The 24,567-nt window shown below is 44.0% G+C and overlaps 1 protein-coding gene across 1 annotated transcript in view; it reads left to right on the forward strand.

Annotated features, from left to right (window-relative positions):
- Positions 1–24,567, forward strand: part of LOC142141621 (uncharacterized) — a 939,875-nt gene that overhangs the window by 632,603 nt on the left and 282,705 nt on the right. The gene's annotated exons all lie outside the window — the stretch shown is intronic.

A 24,567-nucleotide genomic window follows, 5' to 3' on the forward strand; every position in this document is an offset into this window, starting at 1 on the left:
TAACAAAGTTAATCTTAACACTTTACATTCTTAACTACAACTAAAGACACAGACAACTTTGCAGTGGCAAATAAAGTAAACTTTTTATTTATTATTATTATTATTAACCTATAAAAGGGTGGTGCCGAGAGCGATACAATCAGCTAATAGCGAAACCGAACAGTGCATGGCCCACAGGCACTAACCACTGGTCCCAGGACCCAGTCCTTTACGATCGGCCGGTGCTAAATCTGGCATCATCGTGACCACTCCCCTCTGGGCTCCCCAAGATGTACGCGCACAGTGCAGGTCAAGGGGTCCTCGCACAGAGGTACCAAGAGCAAGGGTTGAAAGGAGCAGTGATGCGCGGCCAGTCAGCGGTAGCACCGAATGAATTAGTCGCTGATTGTAAAAGCTCTCCTGCCTGCCAACCTTTTCCTTTTTCTCTGCTACCTAACCCTAACTTAATACAAAAGGGGAGGGTAAGCAGGAAATCCTGTTGACTAGAGGAAGTTGAACTGCCTAAGCAGTGGTATATATCAAAAACTCCTCCTACTCCACCCCCTAACATCCGGAAGCAGCAATCCTCCAAAAGTTAATCCTGTAATGTCCGTGCCTGCTTTGTGACAAGCAGCTGCGTTTATCTGCATTCAGCTTAATGGCTTCATTTTTAATAAGTTAAATACTGTCTGTTTTTTCATGTAGCACACAAATATTTGATAGCTTATTTGTTCACTGAAATTTAAAGTTGATATTTGTGTGCTACATGAAATATCAGTTTTTAACTTATGTGCAAAATAGAAAACTAATTTGCACCCCTTGCATTGTAACATGGTTTGGTCCAGGAGACTACTTACTCAATTTTTTTACTTACCTTTCCTTAATGAATCAGACCCAATGTGTCCACAGAGACACATTGCGCTAAAGTTATGGGAGGAATAGGCGCTTATTATTCTTCATAGAGGTGCGCAGAAAAATGTGTGAAGGTTCCTACTGTAATTGAATTTTCCCTTAGGGATATACTTACTAACCACTGATTCCCGGCACTTTGAAGTCATTTTCTTCCAACAGCAATTTTATTAAAGACAAAACCTGATGGGCTTTGTCTTTAATAAAAGTGTTGCTTTACAAAGCACCAGGAAATGTATAGTAAATACACCCTTTAGACTTGTGAACCTGAACATTTTTCCTCAGGCAAGCATTACACAGTGAGGTAGGATTAAATTACAATAAGTGTACAGTGTTCTGTGTTAGTAACTTATATGCATTATGAGATAAAACTGAAAATTTGTGTCATGTGTTTAAAAAAAAAAAATCCTATACAAATCTGAAATCTGATTTTTCAGTGTAGTTCGAAAGAGCGTTTGCGAGCAGTAGATTAGTACATAAACTTCATCATGCTTTTTTCCACATCAGTGTAGCTGTATTTTAAGGGCATAGGAGGCAGTATAGTGTAGTTCATGACCTGATCTGCTCACACAGGGATGGTGATAGGGAAACATTTAGGGGCCTATTTATAAACTTCCGCATAGGTTTAAATCTTAAGAAAATTGCATTACCGCATTTTAAAGTAAAGAAGTTACTTATTATTAGAGGATCGCGCAGATATCAGATATAGGGCAGCACTGTGGCTAAGTGGTTAGCACTTCTGCCTCACAGCACTGGGGTCATGAGTTCAATTCCCGCCCATGGCCTTATCTGTGTGGAGTTTGTATGTTCTCCCTATGTTTGCGTGGGTTTTCTCTGGGTGCTCCGTTTCCTCCCACACTCCAAAAGCATACTAGTAGGTTAATTGGCTGCTATTAAAATTGACCCTAGCCTCTCTCTCTGTCTGTGTGTGTAATGTTACGAAATTTAGACTGTAAGCTCCAATGGGGCAGGGACTGATGTGAATGAGTTCTCTGTACAGCGCTGTGGAATCAGTAGCACTATATAAATAAATGGTGATGATGATGATGATGTATTGCTCACAGCCTCTTCAACTCCAAAATTCGCAGCTCGACCCTTCAGATGGCGTTAGCCTTTCTATCCAAAGGGAGAGCATCACAGGAGAAGAATCTTTGGATATTCTGGCCATCTAATGACATTGGGTTGGTACTGCCTCTTCATTCTCCATATTGCCTGCTGTATAGAGTTTCAAATTTAGTGTGTGCATAGCATTTCAACATTTTTATTCCTTCAACTTACACAAATTTTTTTGTTGTTGTTTAATTTATACGATGGCCTTGCTTAAGTTGGTGGCATGGCAGATGACAATATTTTTGCAGCCGCTGCAATGTTCTACATGTGGTCACTGAATGCAGAAAATGCCCAGAAAAAAAACCACACACACACACACACACACACACAAACTCCCCTTTTAAAATATAGATTTCACTAAATGACCTTTCCAAAATGGACAAGTATTGAAAAATAGAAAATATTAAATATATAGGGCTTTTTGGGGGTTTGCAGCTGTGTGCTGACCCTCACAAACAGCCTACTTTAAATATATATTTTACTGAATAACCCTTCTAAAATAAAAAAGTATTGAAAAATAGAAAAAAATAGAATATAATAATATATAGACTCTTTTGGGGTAAGCAACTGCTGCTGAATCTCACACGCAAACACCCAGTTTTGTAATAAAATATTTCAGTTGCCACTGCCCCAGACAAGATCACTTTTACTAGAAAAACTTTATTTTAAATTTTAAAGAAAGAAGCCTGTTTGTTTTTTGGATTCTGCTGCTAAACGTCTGGCAGCAAAAGCACTGTTTTTCTCAAAGAAATAAAGATACTAGTTAGTTCAGAATGATATTCACCTATCTAACTCATACTTGCCTACTCTCCCGGAATTTTCGGGAGGCTTCTAAATTTCTGGCATTCTCCCGGAAGTGATGGGGCAGGGCCCCCTGTTTTGAAATGCTGTGTATTTTAGCATTTCTCACCTGGGGGCGGTACTACAGTGGCGCATTAGCTAGCGTCACCACGCCCCCTCCTACCCCCTGTCACATGACCTCAGCTGCAGGATCTCCCGAAGCAGAGGATTAAAAAGTTGGCAAGTATGATCTAACTCAGTCTGTATATACTTTCTAGTACTATTATATATATGCAATGCAATGAATTTACAACAACCAGTAGCCACTAGGCTGTGTAAAGTCTATTTAAGATTGAAATTTAAAGCAATTGATCAGTAAACTAGTAGCCTACTATTCTCTACAGAGCTGCTTTAAAATAATGACAGGATTCTATTGCTTTCTTATGTCTCTGGTTCACCGTTAAAGCTAATTTATGAGCAGAGCACCGCAGCTAACCTCCCTACACACTGTCTGTTCTAAGATGCCACTTGAGAGAATGAGGGAGGACTGTATATACAAAAGATGGCGATCCAAAACGCACAAGAATTTTGCAAAAAATATCATGGAAATTACGTTTTGCCTCTTTTTGAGATCTGTTTGGCAGAAAAAACCAAGTCATGACTCGGTTTCACTCAGATCCCCAACTTCGGATTTTGTACTTACACTCTGGGACACACACTTACACAAGTGTCTGTCCCAAAGTGTCTGTGCCTATGTATGTGCGCGCCAAGAGTGTCTATCCCTATGTATGTGCGCACAGAGAGTGTCTGTTTCTATATCTGTACTTATAATTTATGAAAAATGACTTACCATAAGATGTCCAGGGACAGCACAGCAGTGCATAGGAAGTGTCTGGATGCTGGAATTGTGGGGGACCTATTCTGAATTGAAAATGGGTACATGAAATTTGGAAAACTCCAACCACCCACAGCGTTAAATCAATAGAACACATGTTTAATAATTAGGCCTCCCTCCAGTCCCAACATTAAAATAATAGTATTCACATTTGATAAATAGATCTATTTCCCTCCAACCAGCCCCAACACTAAATTAATAGTATTCCTATTTAATAAATAAACTTATTTGCCTACCTCCCACCCATGTACTACCACACATTATAGCAACATACATCCCCCCTCACATATTATAGCAGTGTACATCCCCTCACATATTATAGCAGCATACACCCCCCCCCCTCATACATTATAGCAGCATACACCCCCCCTCACATATTACAGCAGCATACACACATCTCCCTCACACATTATAGCGGCATACCTCCCCCCCCCCGCCCCTCACACATTATTTATAACATTAGTGAAAAGGATGTGTAAATAAATGTCTCTTAACACTCAGTGGACAATTCATGACCCGCTTCCTCCCAGCCATCAAATCACTGTGTCCCTTATCACATGGCCCCCTCAATACAATGTGCCCTTTATCACAATCTGCCCCCCTCCATCACACTCTGCCCCTCAGTACACTGTCCCACTTGCAGCACACTCAGTTCCTCTTCATCATACTTTCCCCCTTACAGCCAACTCTGTTGTCCCCCTTCAGCACACACTGTTCCCCTTGTAGCACACACTGCCCCCCACTGCAGAACACCATCCCCCTTGCAGCACACTCTGCCCCTCAGCATAATCTGCCCCTTGCAGCACACACTACCCTCGTTGCAGCCCACTCTGACCCCCATTGCAGCACACACTGACCCCCTTAATCACACACTGCTCTTTCTCTAATTTAACTATGCAGCTATGCCCCTCAGGGACGGTGCAAGGTTTCTTGGCGCCCTTTGCAAAATTTCCTAGAGAATTTCACACACACCAAATACCCACTTGCCAGACCCTCACTCACTAGACTTGTGTAAAACAAAATAAAAAAAAAATGCCTTACCTCCTCCAGCAGTCCAGATGCAGCAATGTTTGATGCAGAACACAGTCCAGACTCCGCTGCTGCCCAGGGGCAAACACAGGATTTCTAGATGGGAGGTATCAAGGTATTAGATTTCGGAAATAAAACACAATAAGCCTATGTATTATGCACTTGTTAAACGCAATGGACATCTTCTTTTCTTTATTAGTCCAAATGAAAATGACAAGTAATCCGAATAGACAGCCCTAGCATGTCCCTTCATTACACATATGTCCCTTCATCACATCACTGACCCCCATCCCTGCCCCCCTTTGCATCACACCACTGCCCCCCCTGTGCATCACACTACTGTCCCCCTGTACATCACACTACTGCCCCCCTGTGGATCACAGCACTGCCCCCCCTCTGCATTACACTGCCACCCCTACATTACACTGCCCCCCCGATTCACAATGTCCCCCCCTCGCACCACACCACCCCTCTCCCCCGTAGACCATGCTTTCCTTAGCTAACACTTGTCTTCGGGCTGCTGCTCCTTTCTGTCGGGCTCCTCACTGACACTGTCGGGACGTGATGATGACATCACGTCCGACAGCCAGGGAGGAGGTGGGGAGGAAAAGGGAGGGGAGTAAAGTGGAGGGGAGTCAGCGCAGCGTAGTGGAGGGGGTAGGGGTGGCTCTGGGTGCAAGTAATCAATAGTGCCCCCCAGGTATGTTAGATGCTGCACTTCTTTTCAGCTCTTTCATATACATTCATCATGTGTCAGTACCTCTAAACTATACCAATTATACCGCGCTCAATCATGTGCACTGTGTGCAGCTGATTGAACTAGAATGTGATGATTCATTCTTTTAGCATATTAGTACAGATAGTTCACAAGTTACATGATACATTAACCATCAGACTCCTCACAGTGCTGAGTGCTGCATGGTATAGTCTATACCAGCGGTTCCCAAAGTGCGCGCCGCGGCTCCCTGGGGTGCCGCGGTGTTGTCACAAGGGTGCCGTGGCAGGCCTTGCTAAAGAAGAAAAAAAAAAAAAGAATTTGCCAATCCAGCGCCAGATCATCCTCCTCACTGTTCTCACTGACTGCCGAGCGTCACGTCATCATATCCGTCAGTGTCAGTGAGGAGCAACAGCAGAGAGGACATCAGGAAAGATAATGAGGAAAGAAGGTAAGTAAACGAACGGAGAGTGAAGGGGGACAGAGTGTGAGATGATGAAAGGGGGACACAGAGTGAGACGATGAAAGGGGGGCACAGTGTGAAAGTTGCTCAAGGGGGACACAGAGTGAGATGATGAAGGGGGACACAGAGTGTGAGATGGTGAAGGGTGACACAGTGATTTGATAAAGAGGACATAGAGTGATATAGTGAAGGGGATACAGAGTGATATGGTGAATGGGCGCAGTGATATGATGAATGGGCACAGTGATATGATGAAGGGGCACAATGTGATGGTGAAGGGGCCTAAATACATCTTACGTTATTTTGACCCAACTACGTAAAAGACGGGACTACCCGGTAATGTCTGTGTGTGTGTGTCTATATTAGGGAATTTAGACTGTAAGCTCCAATGGGACAGGGACTGATGTGAGTGAGTTCTCTGTACAGCGCTGCGGAATTAGTGGCGCTATATAAATAAATGATGATGATGATGATAATTATTTTGACTTAGGGGTGCCTTGCAAAAATTATGGTGAGCCTAAGGGTGCCTCGACCTGAGAAAGTTTGGGAACCACTGGTCTATACTGTAGTTCTGTTTACTCCACCAGATATCTTCTGCTTGTTCTGATTTAAATCTTTAACAGTGGCATTCTATACTGTCTGTCACCAAATAGACTAACTGCCAATAATTCCAGGTTATAAGGTTGACAGTCATTTGCATACCTTCCAACATTTGTGTATCTGGCATCGCGATAGGGCGTGACCATATCTCAATGATGGCATGCTTAAGTCACGTTAGGGGAGTGGCCACACCGAGGGGGCGTGCCAAGTGATTTTGAAGTGCTAGGCTGTACTCTCCTTCCCTCCAAACACCTCCACTGCTGTGTGCAACACCAGTGCGTGTGCTACACGTTCACCACTTCTCTGCCTCCCAAATTTCCCACCCGCTGGAAAAAGCTGTCAAATCAGGACTGTTCAGCCCAAATCAGGATGGTTGGGAGGTATGAATTTATACCTCATTGTCTATTGAACTTTAGTTTTTAAGTTTATATTACTGATTCTGACTAATAGTGTTCATTAGTGATTGAAGCAACTATAAGTGTGCATATTAAGCACAGACAATTCATTGAAGCGAAAGAGAAGCCAGATATGGAATTGTTTTACACTTAGTGGAGATGAGAAAAAAAGCATCATATTCCTATGCAAATGAAATAAGTGTAGCTTGTCACTCAGTTGTTACATCATTTAAAAACTAAACATTCAACAATATCCACTACTTGGAGTGAACTACCAATACCCACAGTGTCTCATGCAAGAAAAAATGTGAAGTTCGAGACAATCCACTTGAACCATCACAAGGTACAAGTACAACTGCAAATTTAAATCAACTTGCTACAGTTTTTTCCTCAAGTGTTCCAACTGTCCAAACTAAGTAACAAACTACCATAGGTGGCTACTTCGGCAGCAATAGACTGCTAAAATGTATTATTATGGGATTCCACCCATTGAGCATTGTGAAGGAGAAAGGGTTGTCCATATACTTAGCCCAGGATACAATCCTCCCTAAGGAAAACTGAGTCTAGCAGTTTGCTATTACAGCTCTACAAAAGCACTTTACAGAAAGTGCTCTTTAATTTGCTCTTTAACTCTTCAATTTGCAAGAAGCTGACACAGTTTGCTTAATTACAGACTAATGGCTAACATTGTGACGGGTGTCAGCATGTGCAACTAGCGACATGTATTCTGTTTCATACATTGTATGAAGGTGATAGTTCAGGCTGGAATTTCTGTTTATGGACTCATATCATTATAACGATTAAAGGCATCTTTGAATTTTTCAAAAAAGTTTCCATGGCCTTACAAAATTGTATGACACACAGAAACAGATGGGACTACCAGAGCTGAAACTCACCCAGAATATTTCTACTAGATTGTTCTTTATTTTGGATTAGAGTTGCTCACTGACCCCCGTGAACTAGTTTTGGTTTTGGATCTGGATTAGCTTCATGTTTTGGTTTTGGCAAAACCACCCATGTGTGTTTTGGTCTTGGTTTTGGTTTTGGATCTGTATTTTTTTAGACAAATTTTTTGATCCTACATTATTATTAACCTCACTAACACTAATTTAATGTAATTTGCAATCAATTTTGACCACCTCACAGGTCACAATATTATTTTCATACACTTTTAAACAAAGATTGCAGCAGTTCTTGCCAGTGATAAGAAAAAGACCATTGTCATGCCTGAGCCTAAGTCCAAAAATCCACCTCTTATGTGTGCAATTATTTTAACACAAATCCTGACAACAGTTGTCTTGCCATTTGTAGCATTTGTAAAGCCACACTCAGTAGAGGTAGGGACCTTAACCATCTAGGATCCTCATCCATGTTACGGCATTTAAAGCGAGTTCATGGAAAACTGTTGGGAAAATCAGAAACTTATGTTAAAAAAATAACAACAAGCAGTCCAGCATCATCTACCTCCCTTCTCTCATCTAGATCCCAGCACCTGCAATCTACACCCCCAACACCTTCATCATCAATATCCTCACAAGTGATGGGAGTTCGTCCTGCATCCAAGTTGTTATGGCTAGATGACTCCTCCACTAGCCATGATTTCTCTGAAGAATTATTGAGCGTTAGGGCCACTGCTGCTGCTGCTGCTGCTGCTGCTGCTGGGGGTCGATCTTCAACCCAGAAGAATACTACTAGTAGTTTACAACAATTGACTGTTAAACAATACTTTGCTAGATAAAGAAAGTAAGAAAGCTGTCATCCAGTCGCAAAGCAGATCACAGATGCCATAAGGACTATGCTAGTATTAGATCTGCGTCCAATGTCCACTATTAATGCAGCTGGTTTTAGACAGTTACTTGAGGTCTTCTGTCCCTATAACCAAATTCCATCACGACACCATTTTACTAGAAAAGCAATTCCTCACCTCTACCAGAAAGTTCGCAAAAATGTAATTATTGGGCTACAAAATGCCATTCTACCCACTGTACACTTAACCACAGATATGTGTACAAGCAGAACTGGGCAAAGTATAGATTATATGACTGTGACAGCCCACTGGGTTGGTGATTCGCCTTCATCAGCAGGGACAGCAGCAGCATGTACCCAAGTACGTCACATTTTTCAGAAGTAGGCTACTCTGTGTATCACCGGCTTCACTAAGAGGCATACAGCTGACAATCTGTTACAAAAGTAAGGGATGTCATTGCAACATGGCTAATCCTGCTTGGACTCTCCTGAGGATATGTGATTTCTGATAACGCCACCAATATTGTTAGAGCATTACAGTGGGGGAATTCCATCACATTTCCTGTTTTGCTCACACAATCAACTTGGTGTTACAGAACTTTTTAAAAAATGACAATGACATGCAGGAGATGCTGTCTGTGTCCCGAAAAATTTAGGGTCATTTTCGGGATTCTGCAACAACATGTAGGAGAATGCAGCAGCTGCAAGAAGACTAGAATTTGAGGGGGAATGTACTTTAGTCCAGCGAAGTAGTCACCTGTGAAGAGAGTGCAGACACGGTTAGCTTGAGTCAAGTGATTGCCTTAATTATACTTTTTGAGAAGCAGCTAGAGAAATTGAAGGATGAAATTAAACTAAGCAAATCCGCTAACTATATTGTAATTGTAGATCTAGGACTTAATTCGCTTCGCCACTATCCAAAAGCTATCAACATCTTGTAATGACGTCTCCGCCTTCAGTTTCTCTGGCAACTGTTTCTTGGAAAAAACTTAGCTTTCCCAAGACACCTAGTGATGATGCAGATGAGTCAGCACAACATTTTGACATTTGCTTTAAAAGAATTGCCCAAAAATGGTGACAGCTCTGCCATAAAATGAACTACAAATTCCATGAGGAAGGCCATTATCAACAATTACAAGTACACAGACTTCTGTGATGGTGGATTCCAGTGGGGATGAATTAGTATTGTTTAAGGGAAGATGTATACAATGATGAGGGTGAATATGATGACAGTGTGACAGTGTAGATTGCAGGTGCTGAAATCTAGCTAAGAGAAGGGAGCTACCTCATGCTGTTATGCCTGGGAATATTTTGGGTAGAATGGTATCTTGGCAATTTTATGTTTTTCTACAGTAAACTTTCACCTTTTTTAGAGAGGTTTTTTTTTCTTTAAAAAGGTACAAGCTTTTTATTTACATTTTTGTTTCCCTGACTTAAAACCACTATGCACTTCAACATAGGCTTTAGCACATGAGGTAGAGGGATTAGTATCATCATGACTGAGACTGGAGAGTGACAACAACAATGTCACCCCTCCTGTTTCTGTATGAGCTATGGCACAATACAATGTCACTGGAGACTTTGAAGAACACTGACAGCCCTGTTATTTCTATTTCTATTTCAGCACTGATCCCTGCCACCTCTCCTGTTTCTGAGTGAGCTATAGTACAGTAAAATGTAACTGCAGATTTAGACCAAGCCAGCCAGCCCTATAATTTCTATTTCAGCAATGACTCTTAGCAATGGAGCACTCCTCTTTGTCTGTTACTTATATAACGCAGTAGAATTTGCCTGCAAATTCAGAAGACAAGCCTGCTAGCCCTCCTATTTGTATTTCAGCAATGACTCTTAGCAATGGAGCACTCCTCTTCGTCTGTTACCTATACAACACTTCTGAATTTGCCTGAAAACTCAGAAGAAAAGCATGAAAGGACTAGTATTTGTATTTCAGCAATGACAATTAGCAATGGAGCAATGGAGCTCTTGTCTTTGGGTGTATATAACACCGTACACTTTTTGGTGCAAATTCAGAAGAAAAGCCTGCAAGGACTAGTATTTGTATTTCAGCAATGACAATTAGCAACGCAGCTCTCATTTTTGTGTTACCTATATAACACTGTAGAATTTTACTGCAGAATTGAACCAGCACTAGTTTTTTTATTTTTATGCAATGAGAATTACCAACACAGTTCTCCTTTTAGTGTGTTACCTATATAACACAGTAGAATTTGACTGCAGAATTACACCAACCCTAACAGCATTAGTATTTGTATTTTTCTGCAATGAGAATTAGCAATGGAGCTCTCCTTTTTGTGTGTTACCTATATAACACAGTAGAATTGGACTGCAGAATTACACCAACCCTGCCAGCAGCAATAGTATTTGTATTTTTCTGCAATGAGATTTAACACTGGAGCTATGGAGCTCTCCTGAATGTCACTGATTATTACTTTCTTTAACACTGCTACCACCCTCCTCTTTCAATTCTCTAACTTTGGCTGCCCAACTGCTTTACACTCTATGCTACCCCTACTGTATCCCTCTCTCAAATGGCGCTAGATCGCCGTGGAGAGCAGTATTTATAGATTCCAAAACTCGCAAGATCCTCGTTTGGAATCCGAAAAAGCACGGGTGTGTTCGGTTTCCGAGGATCCGAGTCTAAGCATCTCTACTTTGGATATGATATCCAGGATGGTCAAGGTAAATGATGCAGTAGTTACCACCTTAGTCGTGCTACACACAGCACTGAATACCTTGACATTACATGGATGGACAGTTGCTGAAAAAGCAACAGATTTTTCAAGAAGTCACAGTGGATATTAGTTCTGTGCCTGGATCAAAAGTGATCCTGTTTGTTAAAATAATAAACTTGAAAATGGAGTCATTGCTGAAGGATCAATAAATTCCAGCAGAAATTTAAGCAATGGTGACAACAATGAAGAAAAGACTTCTTAGGAGATTCAATTTAAAATATATTATTTTGTGTGAAGAGCAGTGGACAGTGATTGAAGTGGGGGTGTATATTCCCGTTACATTCCCATTACAGCTTTCAAACCACCACTTCTAAATTTTCAAATATGTATATATATATATAAATAAAGAGAGAGAGGAAATGTTGTGTTCTAATTTTCTATTTAATAGTAGTGGTAAGAATTATAGATATAGTTATCTATCTGGTATATTATTGCAGTATAGATGGCTTCTGAATTCTGAACCTCTATTACATAAGCAATGATTTGTTTTTTTGAACCCTCTTTGTTTTAAATCAAGATAATTTTTTTTCATCTGCTACAATATTTTCCCTTAATACAACTTGAAATGATTAGAATATCATTAATTTTTGACCCATTTTTGCTGCTATTCCTGTTTGTAATGTTTGTGATGTCACTGAATGCCCATTCATATGACCTTGCACATTGTATTTATTGTGGGTTTGATTTATTAAAGAGCATAAATGCCGATTTTTTTTATTTTTTATAATGCGCATAATTACTCTGCGCATGCCCAGAACCGGACAATACGCCACAGAACGCAGCAACTTCCAATTCATGTTTGAGCGCAAAGGATACTTAAAATAGCCTACAATTTCAGATAGAGAACCAGGTGGGGAAGGCGCGTGCCAGGTTTGAGTGCATACAGCAGTGTCCGATTCCAGTTCTGGGAATCTCTAAGGTACAAAACAAAATGCCAAATTTTTTTTTTTTATGTTTAGTCATTAATGACTATATTATTAACAGGTGACATTAGTTGAATACTTTTTTCTTCTGTGCGTTCATTTCTGAGTATATATTCCTCATATGTATTGTACGTATCCTGAAGTGTCCAGTCTAGTAAAGCAGAGCAGATCTACATCTGTCTTCTTTACCACACGTCTTCACATCTGCTCCTTGTTGAATACGGATGTGTGTATACGTGTGTCATGTACGTTTAAAAAGAACTTCACATTGCGTTTGTTTTGTGTACCTTGAATCAGACCTGAGCTGAGATCAAATGAGGGTTCTCAAAACTGATATTGTGGGATCTCGGAGCTCGCCTGATTGTGGGATCTCGGAGCTCGCCAATCAGCCCATAGGAATAAACATAGTGAACACAGTTTGCGGAGTGATATGGGTGGGCAATCAGTGACATTATTGGGTGCAATTAGAAAAATAAGATCACGACAAAGGTAAGTTTTTTTGTTTTGTTTTTTAAATTACTGTATATTTTAAAAGCAATAAAGGTGACACTTTAGAATACTCTGAATTTGAGTCCTTTGCATATTCAGGAAGTAAGACAATTAATACAATTGAATTAACTTTGTAGAGCTCAACATGACACTACTAGTTTATTGTATAAGTAATTGCACTTTTAAAACATTAATAATGATCAGACATATTAAACAACATATCTGATAACTTTAACAGGGCTATAATCATCCAGTGTGTTAGTAGTAATAGTGCCTATGTGTATTAGACTATATGAGGCCTTGCCAACCTGTGGCTCTCCAGCATTCATGCCACGTTTCAAAAGTTGGCATGTATGCCCCCTCCTACCATCTGTATACTCTCCGGATGTTGTGAAACTACAAGTCCCAGTATGCCCTGCCAACTACTGACTGGTTGGCTGGCTATCTACTGGCAAAGCATGCTGGGTCTTGTGGCTTCACAACACCTGGAGAGCCACAGGTTAGCCAGGCCTGGACTAGATCTATTTCCAACCACTCAGCGGTGTCATTGATATCTGCTGCTTTGCACTCCTGATCGTTTTTGCGAGCAATCACCATTCAACAGAATGGTGACTGCTCCTGGCCGCAATCTAACAAGTCCCGAAAAAATGTTTTTTTCGGGAACTTGTTGTGTTAATGCTGAAGCTGGCGTACATCATAGGAAATGCTGGTAAAACTTGTGTTCTTCGGTATGTCCAGCTCTGCTCCGGAGAGCAGAGTTGGACAGCGCATGCGCAGGGAGCGATCTTGTGATCCCTCCCTGTCACAGCCTCAAGTTCTCCGGTCGGCACATGCGCAGTAGCATGAAGAAGAGAAAGTAAGCCGAAGAGGAGGAGATCCGGAGCCAGCGCGACCGAAGAGGCAGTGGTGAGTATGTTGTTTTTTTTATCACAGAAACAGCAGTTTTTCGGAACTGCTGTTTCTGTGTTCCATTTTTAATAAATTTGAGAAATACATCAATCCTTATCCATGCGATAAGGATTGATAAGTATTTCTCGTTTTGTCCGATACATGATAAATGTGCCCCTAAGTCCCTACAGGTGCAGTTCTGAGTTTTACCCACTAGTGGCCGTTATATGGATTGTGTGTCCTCACTCAGCTGTTAAGTGTTTTGCTGATCACCAGACCATAAAGACTGACCCGTGTTAATCATTCCCTGCTGGTTCATTGTATGTGTTACAGCTCTGGATATCTGTTTGTGTTTCAGCTCTGGAACTCTGTTTATGTTACAGCTCTGGATTTATTTATAATTACCTGGATTTTGGACTCTGACTTAACTCTGCATCTCTGGAGCCTGGCAAGTTTAAAAGACTTTTGTTTTCAATATTATTTCTGGACATTTTGTTTCTTGCCTTGCCTGGCCCTTCAGCCACTGAGATCCACCCCTGTCTGTATTCACAATAAATATTTAAGTTTACCATCATTACTGTTGCTGTGCAATTATATTGTGGAATTCACCTGAGAGCCGTGACAGAATGAACCAGCCCAATCTCATGGATCTTGCTGGGGCCACACCTGTGTCAGCTTTTTCGGACTCATTTATGCTACAGGCATTACAAATGGACATAATCCTGCTACGCTCCCAGCTGGCAAAATTTTCTACTTTGCTTATGGACCCACTCAGGAGGCTGTCAGACTCTGTCTCTTCTAATGCAGAAGCAAGTGATTTGTCTCCACCAACCCTCTCTGCTGTGGAATCTGTGCAAGCAGCACGCTGTAATTGTGCTCCTACAAATTTGCCGTTTACTAAGAACTATGGTTTAACTAAATCCCGGTTCACAGGTGGTCCACGCCCCCATCTCTCCGAAGAGGAGCGGCGACGCAGAATAACAAACAAATTGTGTCTGTATTGTGCCAGCAAAGAGCACTTCTTACAGGACTGTCCTATACGTAGACCACGTCAGCCTATTGATCCATCTCTTGTTGTTTCCTCCCTGCATTCCAAATTTGTTTATGTTCCATCATTTATTTCTGCCCCCCGCTCTATGGTGCAAGCTCCTGCCTCCAGTGCCAAGCTTCCAGCTCCTGCCTCCAGTGCCAAGCTTCCAGCCTCTGCCTCCTGTCCTGAGGTGCCAGCCTCTGCCTCCTGTCCTGAGGTGCCAGCCTCTGCCTCCTGTCCTGAGGTGCCAGCCTCTGCCTCCTGTCCTGAGGTGCAAGCTCCTGTTTCCAGTGCCAACCTTCCAGCTCCTGCTTCCAGTGCCATGCTTCCAGCCTCTGTTTCCAGTCCCGAGATACTATCTGCTTCAGAGAGGGCGTTACCCTTTCAGTCCGCTCCAAAGACATCATTATTGAAGGTCCAGCCCGAGTTGCCAGTCTGTGCGGTCCAGCCCGAGTTGCCAGTCTGTGCGGTCCAGCCCGAGTTGCCAGACTGTGCGGTCCAGCCCGAGTTGCCAGTCTGTGCGGTCCAGCCCGAGTTGCCAGTCAGTGCGGTCCAGCCCAAGTTTTTACTCAGTGCTGCCGCGTCCGAGGCTCCTCACAGTGCTGCCGCGTCTGGGGCTCCTCACAGTGCTTCCGCATCTGGGGCTCCTCACAGTGCTGCTGCGTCCGAGGCTCCTCACAGTGCTGCTGCGTCCGAGGCTCCTCACAGTGCTGCCGCGTCCGAGGCTCCTCACAGTGCTGCCGCGTCTGAGGCTCCTCACAGTGTTGTCTGTTCTGAAGCTTCTCCTACTGCTGTCCAGTTCAAGCTGTGTGCCCAGTCCGGGCCTTCAGATATATGTGCTCAACCCGAGTTCTCCAAGCTGTGTGCCCAGTCCGGGCCTTCAGATATATGTGCTCAACCCGAGTTCTCTAAGCCGTGTGCCCAGTCCGGGCCTTCTGATGTATGTGCTCAATCTGAGTTCTCCAAGCTCTGTGCCCAGTCCGGGCCTTCTGAGTCGGGTGCCCAGTCCGAGGAAACAGCTGCTAACTCACATCCAAAGTCTTCAGAGTGCCCAGCCATAGATTCCTGTGCTATAATTGCCAAGGCTACCGCCTGTAACCTTCCCATGTTTCAGCCTCTGCCTTTTGATGGGGACCTGGATCAATTTTGTGCTCTTACACGGCAGTGTTTCAATAATTTCTGTTTCAATCCTACTTATTATGCCAATAGCTATAATCAAGTAGCTACCATACTAATGGGTTTTAAAGGAAAGGCTCTGGAGTGGGCGCTGTCATTGATAGAATCTGATCACCCCATTCTCTACCATACCAGTATCTTCATCGGTGCAGTGGCAAAGAAATTTGGACCACCTTCTCTTTTTGACCCAGCCTCTGATACCATAGAAGCTTCTATGTCTTCACCGGAACCAACATTATCTCTAATGCAAGCTCCAGCATCTGCCGTTATTCCAGCTCCTGAAGCAGCTATGTGCTCAGCTCCGGTCCGGACACCTGCATCTGAAAAGAAAAGTCATCGTTCCAAAGCCCGTAAGAAGAAAAGATCTGCTGTCTAGATTGGGGAGAGAAAAAAAAAAGCGTCTGGAATCCGCTTTGTTTAAGGGGGCGTACTGTTAGGGCCTGATGCCTTTCTGCACTAAGTCCCTACAGGTGCAGTTCTGAGTTTTACCCACTAGTGGCCGCTATATGGATTGTGTGTCCTCACTCAGCTGTTAAGTGTTTTGCTGATCACCAGACCATAAAGACTGACCCGTGGCAATAATTCCCTGCTGGTTCATTGTATGTGTTACAGCTCTGAATATCTGTTTGTGTTTCAGCTCTGGATTTATTTATAATTACCTGGATTTTGGACTCTGACTTAACTCTGCCTCTCTGGAACCTGGCAAGTTTAAAAGACTTTTGTTTTCAATATTATTTCTGGACATTTTGTTTCTTGCCTTGCCTGGCCCTTCAGCCACTGAGATCCACCCCTGTCTGTATTCACAATAAATATTTAAGTTTACCATCATTACTGTTGCTGTGCAATTATATTCTGGAATTCACCTGAGAGCCGTGACAGTAATGTTCTAGGGTGTGCTAGTCTCCTGTATGCCTTTCAGTTTGCTGTGTGACCATGCTATCTCTTTGCTCTTCCCCTAAAACATCTCACTTTAATGTATAATTTGTAGAACAAATATCCTCTCACGTTCTTGGGGAGGTGCTGTGTTGGGTTATACTGTATGTGGCTGCTGTGACATACCTCCCAACTGTCCCGAGTTTGGCAGACAACCTGATTTGCGGGCTGCAAAAGGGGTGAGACATAACAGAAAAGTCGGCAGAGTTTTACCGAAATTAGTTCATTTTTGGGTGGAGTTTGAATGGAATAGGGACAGGGCTTATTTTGGCCCGCTTTCGGGATTGTACATGTTGGGAGGTATGCTATGAGTTGCTACTAGTGGCAATTTCTTCCTTTATAATTTTGACTAGTTCAGTGTTAGGAACCCCTCCAGCCGATACAGCACAACCCGGAGTCTGCTCTGTCAGTCTGGTGTTCACTGGAGCCCCTAGTGGCGGGGACAGACTTGGCCGCAGACTAACAGAGGGTCGTGAAGTGCGTCCAGGCTAGGGTCGAGGGCCGGCAGCAGACAGCGAATCCAATAGACAAGCCACCTAGTGGTGGGGACAGACTTGGCCGCAGACTAACAGAGGGTCATGAAGTGCGTACTGGCTGGGGAGAACCCAGGAAAGCGGAGTGAAGTCCTGGCTAGGGTCGAGGGCTGGCAGCAGACAGCGAATCCAATAGACAAGCCAAGGTCAGAGGTCGCAGGCACGGTAGCAAGGTCTAAGATACAGGCAAGAGAGGTCAGGGTCACGAGCAAACAGGCAGGGTCCAAATTCAAGCAAGGGGTCATACACGGGAAATCCAACAGAGTGTCCACGGGACAGTGACAAAGACAGGAACTAGGATCAAGCAGGTCAGCAGGACTGTGGCAGAAAAGCTATAACCGGCAGTGAGGCTGCAGACCTCACTGCCTTAAATACCAGCATCAGCCAATCAGAGCCTAGCTCTGAAATCACATAGAGCTCCCTGCTTAATTAATAATGGTCTATTCAATTAGCCCACAGGCTTGTGTTTATTTCTGCGCACGCGCCCGGCTGTCCCCAGCCGCCGGGACGCAGCTCTACTACCGCTGGGTAGACTCCGGAAATGTCGTCCCGGTCGTCAAGGTGACGGGCGCGACATCAGAGGGCATCAGAAGCGAGCCGCGGTGGCTGTGAGTACCGCCGCGGCTCGTAACAGTACCCCCCCCATTGAGGAGGAGTTAAGGAACCCCGACACCCAGGCGTCTTAGGAAATTTTTTAAAGAACTCCCTCAGATGTTTGGTAGCATGGAGCTGTCTTCGCGGAACCCAAGACCGCTCTTCTAAACCACGATTCCTCCATTGAACTAGGAAGTGCACCTGCCCCTGCACTCTTTTAGAATCGAGGATCTTATGAATGATGTACTTGTTCTTGTTCCGTACAGAAGAACTCGAAGACTGGAAATGATTCGGGTATAACACAGGCTTAAGCAGAGAGAAATGGAATGTGTTGGGGATCCTCAAGAAACCAGGGATTTTTAATCTGAAGGCTACAGAATTAATCTTCTTGATAATGAGAAAAGGACCGATGAATTTAGGCCCCAGTTTTTTCAAAGGCTGCCTAATATTGTGTGTAGACAGCCTCACTTTCTGGCCCACTTTTGAGGGAGCAGGTGGTATGGTGGCGGTCCGAAAAAATTTTTGCAAAAAATTAGGCTTGTCTCAATGATGACTGCACTTTTTTCCAGATGAGTTTGAGATCCCTGGCCGTGGAACGAATTTCCGGAATACCAGCGGACTTTAGAGAATACAAGGAATTAGATCTGGGGTGAAAACCAAAATTGCAGTAAAATGGAGAGGTTTTGGTAGATGAGTGACATGAATTATTATAAGCAAATTCTGCCCAGGGTAACAGGGAGGACCAGTTATCATGAAATTCCGAAGTGTAACATCGTAAGAATTGTTCTAAGGACTGGTTAACCCTTTCAGTTTGCCCATTCGACTGAGAGTGGTATGCAGACGAGAGGCTAATCTTGATCCCAAGAAGGGTACAAAAAGATTTTCAGAAGTGTGCTATGAATTGGGAACCACGATCGTAAACGATGTCAGTAGGAAGTCCATGGAGTCGGAATATATGCTGGATGAACAAAATGGCCAGATCTCGAGCACCAGGAAGCCTGGGTAGTGGTATGAAGTGTGCCATCTTGCTGAAGTGGTCAACTACCACCCAGATGGTGTTGTGTCCTGCAGAGAGTGGCAAATTGACTGTAAAGTCCATAGACAAGTGTGTCCAGGGTTTTGCGGGAATGGGCAATGGAAGCAACTGGCCTACAGGACGACTCCTGGGGACCTTACTCCTGGCACAACCCTCACAAGAGAGGACATAACTCTTGACATCAGCAGACAGAGATGGCCACCAGACAGTACAGGAGAGGATTTTCAAAGTCTTCTGTATTCCAGGATGTCCAGCAGTCTTACTATCATGTGCTTCTGCAAGCACCGCCTACCTTAAATGAACTGGAACGAATAAACATCCCTCCAGAGTATTGTAAGGAGCTAATTTTTGAAACCTTTGCAGTGTGCTGCTCGGGTCTTGGGTTAGCCCAGCATAGATCATGGAAGAGGGAACGATAGGCTCAGGCCTAGTAACTGGAACATGGTGTGCCAAGAAGCTTCTGGACAGAGCATCTGCTCGGACATTTTTAGAACCTGGACGGTAGGTGATCACAAAGTTGAAACGGGTGAAGAATAGCGACCAAAGGGCCTGTCTGCGGTTCAGGCGTTTGGCCGACTGTATGCATTGTAAATTCTTGTGATCAGTTATAACAGAGATCAGATGTGTAGCGCCTTTTAGCCAGTGTTGCCACTCCTCAAAGGCCCATTTGATTGCCAATAGTTCCCGGTTACCCACATCATAGTTGGCTTCTGCTGAAGAGAACTGACGGGAAAAGTAGGCACATGGGTGTAGGCGGCAAGTATGGGGATCCTTTTGAGATAAGATGGCACCAGCACCGACGTCAGAGGCATCAACTTCAAGAACAAATGGTACTTCGGGATCTGGGTGTCTAAGGACCTGAGCGTATACAAACGCTTTCTTTAAGGTCTCAAATGCGGTTACTGCCTGGGGTGACCAGTTAGTTGGATCCATTCCTTTGCGAGTCAGGGTGACAATAGGAGCCACAATATCAGCAAAGCCGCGAATGAATCTTCTATAATAATTGGCAAAGCCCAGGAACCTCTGTACCGCCTTGAGATTATTCGGTTGTACCCAATCCAGGATAGCTTGAACCTTGGTTGGATCATGGAGAATCCCTCAGAAGAGATTACATAACCCAGGAAGGATACCTTCTGCACCTCAAACTCACATTTTTCTAATTTAGCATACAGGTGGTGTTCTCGTAATTTCTGTAGAACTTGTCTGACATGACCCAGATGTACAGATAATGATTTAGAATATATGAGGATATCGTCTAAATAGATGACCACGAAATGATAAAGGAACTCCTGTAGGACTTCATTAATCAGATCTTGGAACACCGCAGGAGCGTTGCTAAGACCAAACGGCATGACCAGATACTCGTAGTGGCCAGAATGCATATTGAATGCCGTCTTCCATTCATCTCCTTCCTTGATACCAATGAGGTTATATGCGCCATGAAGATCGATTTTGGTGAAGACTGTAGAACCTCTTAATTGATCAAATAATACAGAGATGAGAGGAAGGGGATAAGTGTTCTTGACTGTAATGAGATTAAATCCTCAGTAGTCAATACAGGGTCTTAGTCCTTCATCTTTTTTGGATACAAAAAAGCATCCAGCACCTACTGGAGATTTAGATGGCCTGATGAAGCCTTTCTCCAAATTCTCATCAATAAATTCCTGCATGGATTTGGTCTCTGGACCAGAGAGAGAATACAAGCGTCCCTTGGGCAATTTGGAACCAAGAATAAGCTCGATAGCACAGTCAAAGTCACAATGAGGTTGTAAGGTGTCAGCAGCCTTTTTGGAGAACACATCCCAGAACTCATGATATTGTGAGGGAAGTTGCTCCAGAATAGACTGGATGATTCGCAGAGGCATGGTTAAACAGGACTGTGAACAAAAAAAACTCCAATGGAAAATCTCTCCTTTCACCCAATCAACGACAGGGTTATGACGGGAAAGCCACGGATAACCCAGAATCAGCGGAACTGACAGACAGTCGATAAGGAGGAGGGTTATGGACTCTGAATGGAGAGCTACTATGTTCAGTTGTAGTGATGAAGTCTCCCAAACAAATTTGCCTCCAGGAAAAGGACTCCCATATAGGCCACAAACTGTAACTGCAGAATGAAGCTTCACCATAGGAATCCCAGCAGAACGGGCAAACCCGATGTCGAGGAAGTTGCCTGCAACTCCACTATCAATGAAGGCCGAAAGGGCCACAGAACTGGCACCGAAAGTGACTTGTGTGGGAATCAGGACAGCATTCTTTTGGGAAACAATTTGCAAACCTAAGTGGACCTTTCCCAGACATGCTCCTTTTTCAGGTTTGTATGGACAAGAGCAGGAGAAGTGGCCTTTATTACCACAATAAAGACATAGGCTTTGTAACCATCTCTTGTCTCTTTCCTCAGGAGGAATGCAAAATGCCCCTGACTGCGTAGGCTTCCCAACATCCGTGGAAGCTGGAATAAATGCAGACGAAAAAGATGTTGCCTCTTTCTCTGTCCTCCTCTCCTTGATTCTCCTGTCAATTTTAATAGCGAGTTGCATAAGGCTCTCTACGAGGTGGGGGAAGGATACTGCACAAGTGAATCCTTAATCTCCTCTGACAGTCCTAGGCGAAACTGGCTGCGTAACGCTGGATCATTCCATTCACTGTCAGACGACCATCTGCGGAATTCAGCGCAGTATTCTTCTGCCGAACGCCGGCCTTGCTTTAAGGCCCGTAGATGAGCCTCAGCGGAGGCAACTCGATCTGGGTCATCGTAGAGGAGATCCAATGCGTTCCAATGATTGCATGATAGGACTCGACTGCGGCAGGGTGAAAGCCCAAGACTGGGGGTCACCCTGCAGGAGGGAGATGACAATTCATACTCTCTGCTGTTCTGAACCAGAAGATCGGGATTTCAGCTGAAAGTAGAGTTTGCAGCTTTCTTTAACTTGGGTTCATCAGTGGAATCGGAAATGGCTGGTGTAGTCCGTAAGTCCTCCTCTTGAGCGGACAAATGCTGGGACAATCCCCGGACCATCTGATACAAGGTCTCAACATGACCCGCCAGGGCTTGGAAAGGAGACGATTTGGTTCCGCTTTCATCCATCCCAACTTCGTCTCCAGAATGTCTGTTTTTTTGGCCGTTATAATGTTAGGAACCCCTTCAGCCTGTACAGCACAACCCGGAGTCTGCTTTGTCAGTCTGGTGTTCACTGGAGCCCCTAGTGGCGGGGACAGACTTGGCCGCAGACTAACAGAGGGTCGTGAAGTGCGTCCAGGCTAGGGTCGAGGGCCGGCAGCAGACAGCGAATCCAATAGACAAGCCAAGGTCAGAGGTCACAGGCATGGTAGCAAGGTCTAAGATACAGGCAAGAGAGGTCAGTGTCACGAGCAAACAGGCAGGGTCCAAATCCAAGCAAGGGGTCATACACGGGAAATCCAACAGAGTGTCCACGGGACAGGGACAGGGACAAAGACAGGAACTAGGATCAAGCAGGTCAGCAGGACTATGGCAGAAAAGCTATAACCGGCAGTGAGGCTGCAGACCTCACTGCCTTAAATACCAGTATCAGCCAATCATAGCCTAGCTCTGAAATCACATAGAGCCCCCTGCTTAATTAATAATGGTCTATTGAATTAGCCCACAGGCTTGTGTTTATTTCTGCGCACGCGACCGGCTGTCCTCAGCCGCCGGGACGCGGCGCTACTCTTGCTGGCGTCACCATGTTTCTGTGCGAGGACACCTGCTGCACAGCCATCAGCTTCTGAACAAAATAGCTCAAAAGGCTTTTCATAATCAGGTATTCCCAATGCAGGTGCTCTAGTCAGACTATCTTTAAGATTAAAGAACGCTTGCTCTGACTCTTCTGTGTGTACAACATGTTCTGGTTTTGAGGAAGAGACTAGCTCCTACAATGGTAATGCCAGAATAGAAAAACCTAGGATCCAGGATCTACAGTATCCACACATCCCCAAGAAAGTACGAATCTGCTTCTGGCTCAGCGGCAGAGTCATGTGTTGTATGGCCTCAATTCTGTTGGTTGTCAGGTGTCTTAGCCCCTTAGTGAGGCAGTGTCCTAAGTATTTGACCTTAGTCTGACATGGCTGTAATTTATCCTTTGCCACCTTGTGCCCTGTTTGTGAAAGATGAAGCAACAACAATTTAGTATCATGTAAACATGACATAAAAGAATCAGAGCACAACAACAAATCGTCCACATATTGAATTAGAACAGACCCATTGTGGGGTTGAAAGGATTGCAAACAGTCATGTAAGGCTTGGGAGAAAATACTGGGGCTGTCAATGAACCCCTGGTGTAGTCTGGTCCATGTGTATTGCACTCCCCTGTAGGAGAATGCAAAAAGGTATTGGCAGTCAGGGTGAAGAGGGACTGAGAAGAAAGCAGAACATAGATCAATGACAGTAAAATGACTGGCAAACGGTGGAATCTGCATGAGGATGACAGCTGGATTCGGCACTACGGGGAATTGGCTCTCAACAACTTTGTTAATTCCCCTTAAGTCCTGGACTAATCTACAGCCCCTCCCCCCACTCTTCTTCACAGGGAAAATGGGACTATTTGCTGTACTGGCTGTACGAATTAAAATCCCTTGTTGTATCAGCCTCTCAATAACAGGATATACCCCTAGTTCCACCTCCAGTTTTAATGGATACTGTGGGATTTTTGGAGCTATCCTACCACTTTTTAGATTGACCATGACAGGGGCTACGTTTGCCATCAGTCCAGTGTCCTGTCCATCTCTGGCCCATAGGGAACCTGGTATTTCCAGCAACATCCCCTTTACTTGAGATGGACTGTGTTCTATAACAGTAGAGTGTAACATTAACCTTTGAGGGGTGTCCAATATATCCTGTACCTCATGTGTAACCTTCTCGGGTATATCTAGGAACACACCATCTGAAGTACAGTATATGACACATCCCATTTTACATAACAAGTCTCTCCCTAGCAAGTTAGTAGGAGCCGCTGCAGCTAAGAGAAACGAATGCTTAGTATGCAGAGGCCCGATAGTAACCTCAGCGGGTTTAGTTAGAGGATAATGTAACACTTTTCCCGTTACCCCCATAGCTGGAATAGTTTTACTGGTCACCTGTAGATTGAAAGGAGAGGTTATCACAGATCGGGCCGCCCCTGTATCTACAAGAAAGGTTTGTTTCCTACCAGCTATGTCAACTATCATTGTTGGTTCTTCACTCTGACTCTCAGTTAACCTCACTGGCTGTAGACTACAGGTATGACCTGACCCCTAGCGCTGACTATTGATTTCCCGCGCAGCATTTGCTGCTGTAATATGCGCGGGTAGATGTGAGTCTTCTAGTCTATATGAATCCCTCCTTGGAGGATATCTATGTGACCCACCCCTTTGTGTATTGAGTCTTTCCTTTTTGCAATCTCTCATGTAATGTCCTTCCTCGTTACAATTGAAACACCTGATCACTTTAGGTTTCTTGTTATATGGATTGTATGCTGGTGGTCCTGTATGCACCCCTTCTAGAGCCTGTATACTTAACGTCATTAACTTATCACTTTTCTCTTCCCTTTTTCTAAAAAGGTTTTTGTCATGCTCCACAGCAGACTCCCTAAAAT

The sequence above is a fragment of the Mixophyes fleayi genome, chromosome 2, assembly GCF_038048845.1.
Source record: "Mixophyes fleayi isolate aMixFle1 chromosome 2, aMixFle1.hap1, whole genome shotgun sequence".
Classification (NCBI taxonomy): domain Eukaryota; kingdom Metazoa; phylum Chordata; class Amphibia; order Anura; family Limnodynastidae; genus Mixophyes; species Mixophyes fleayi.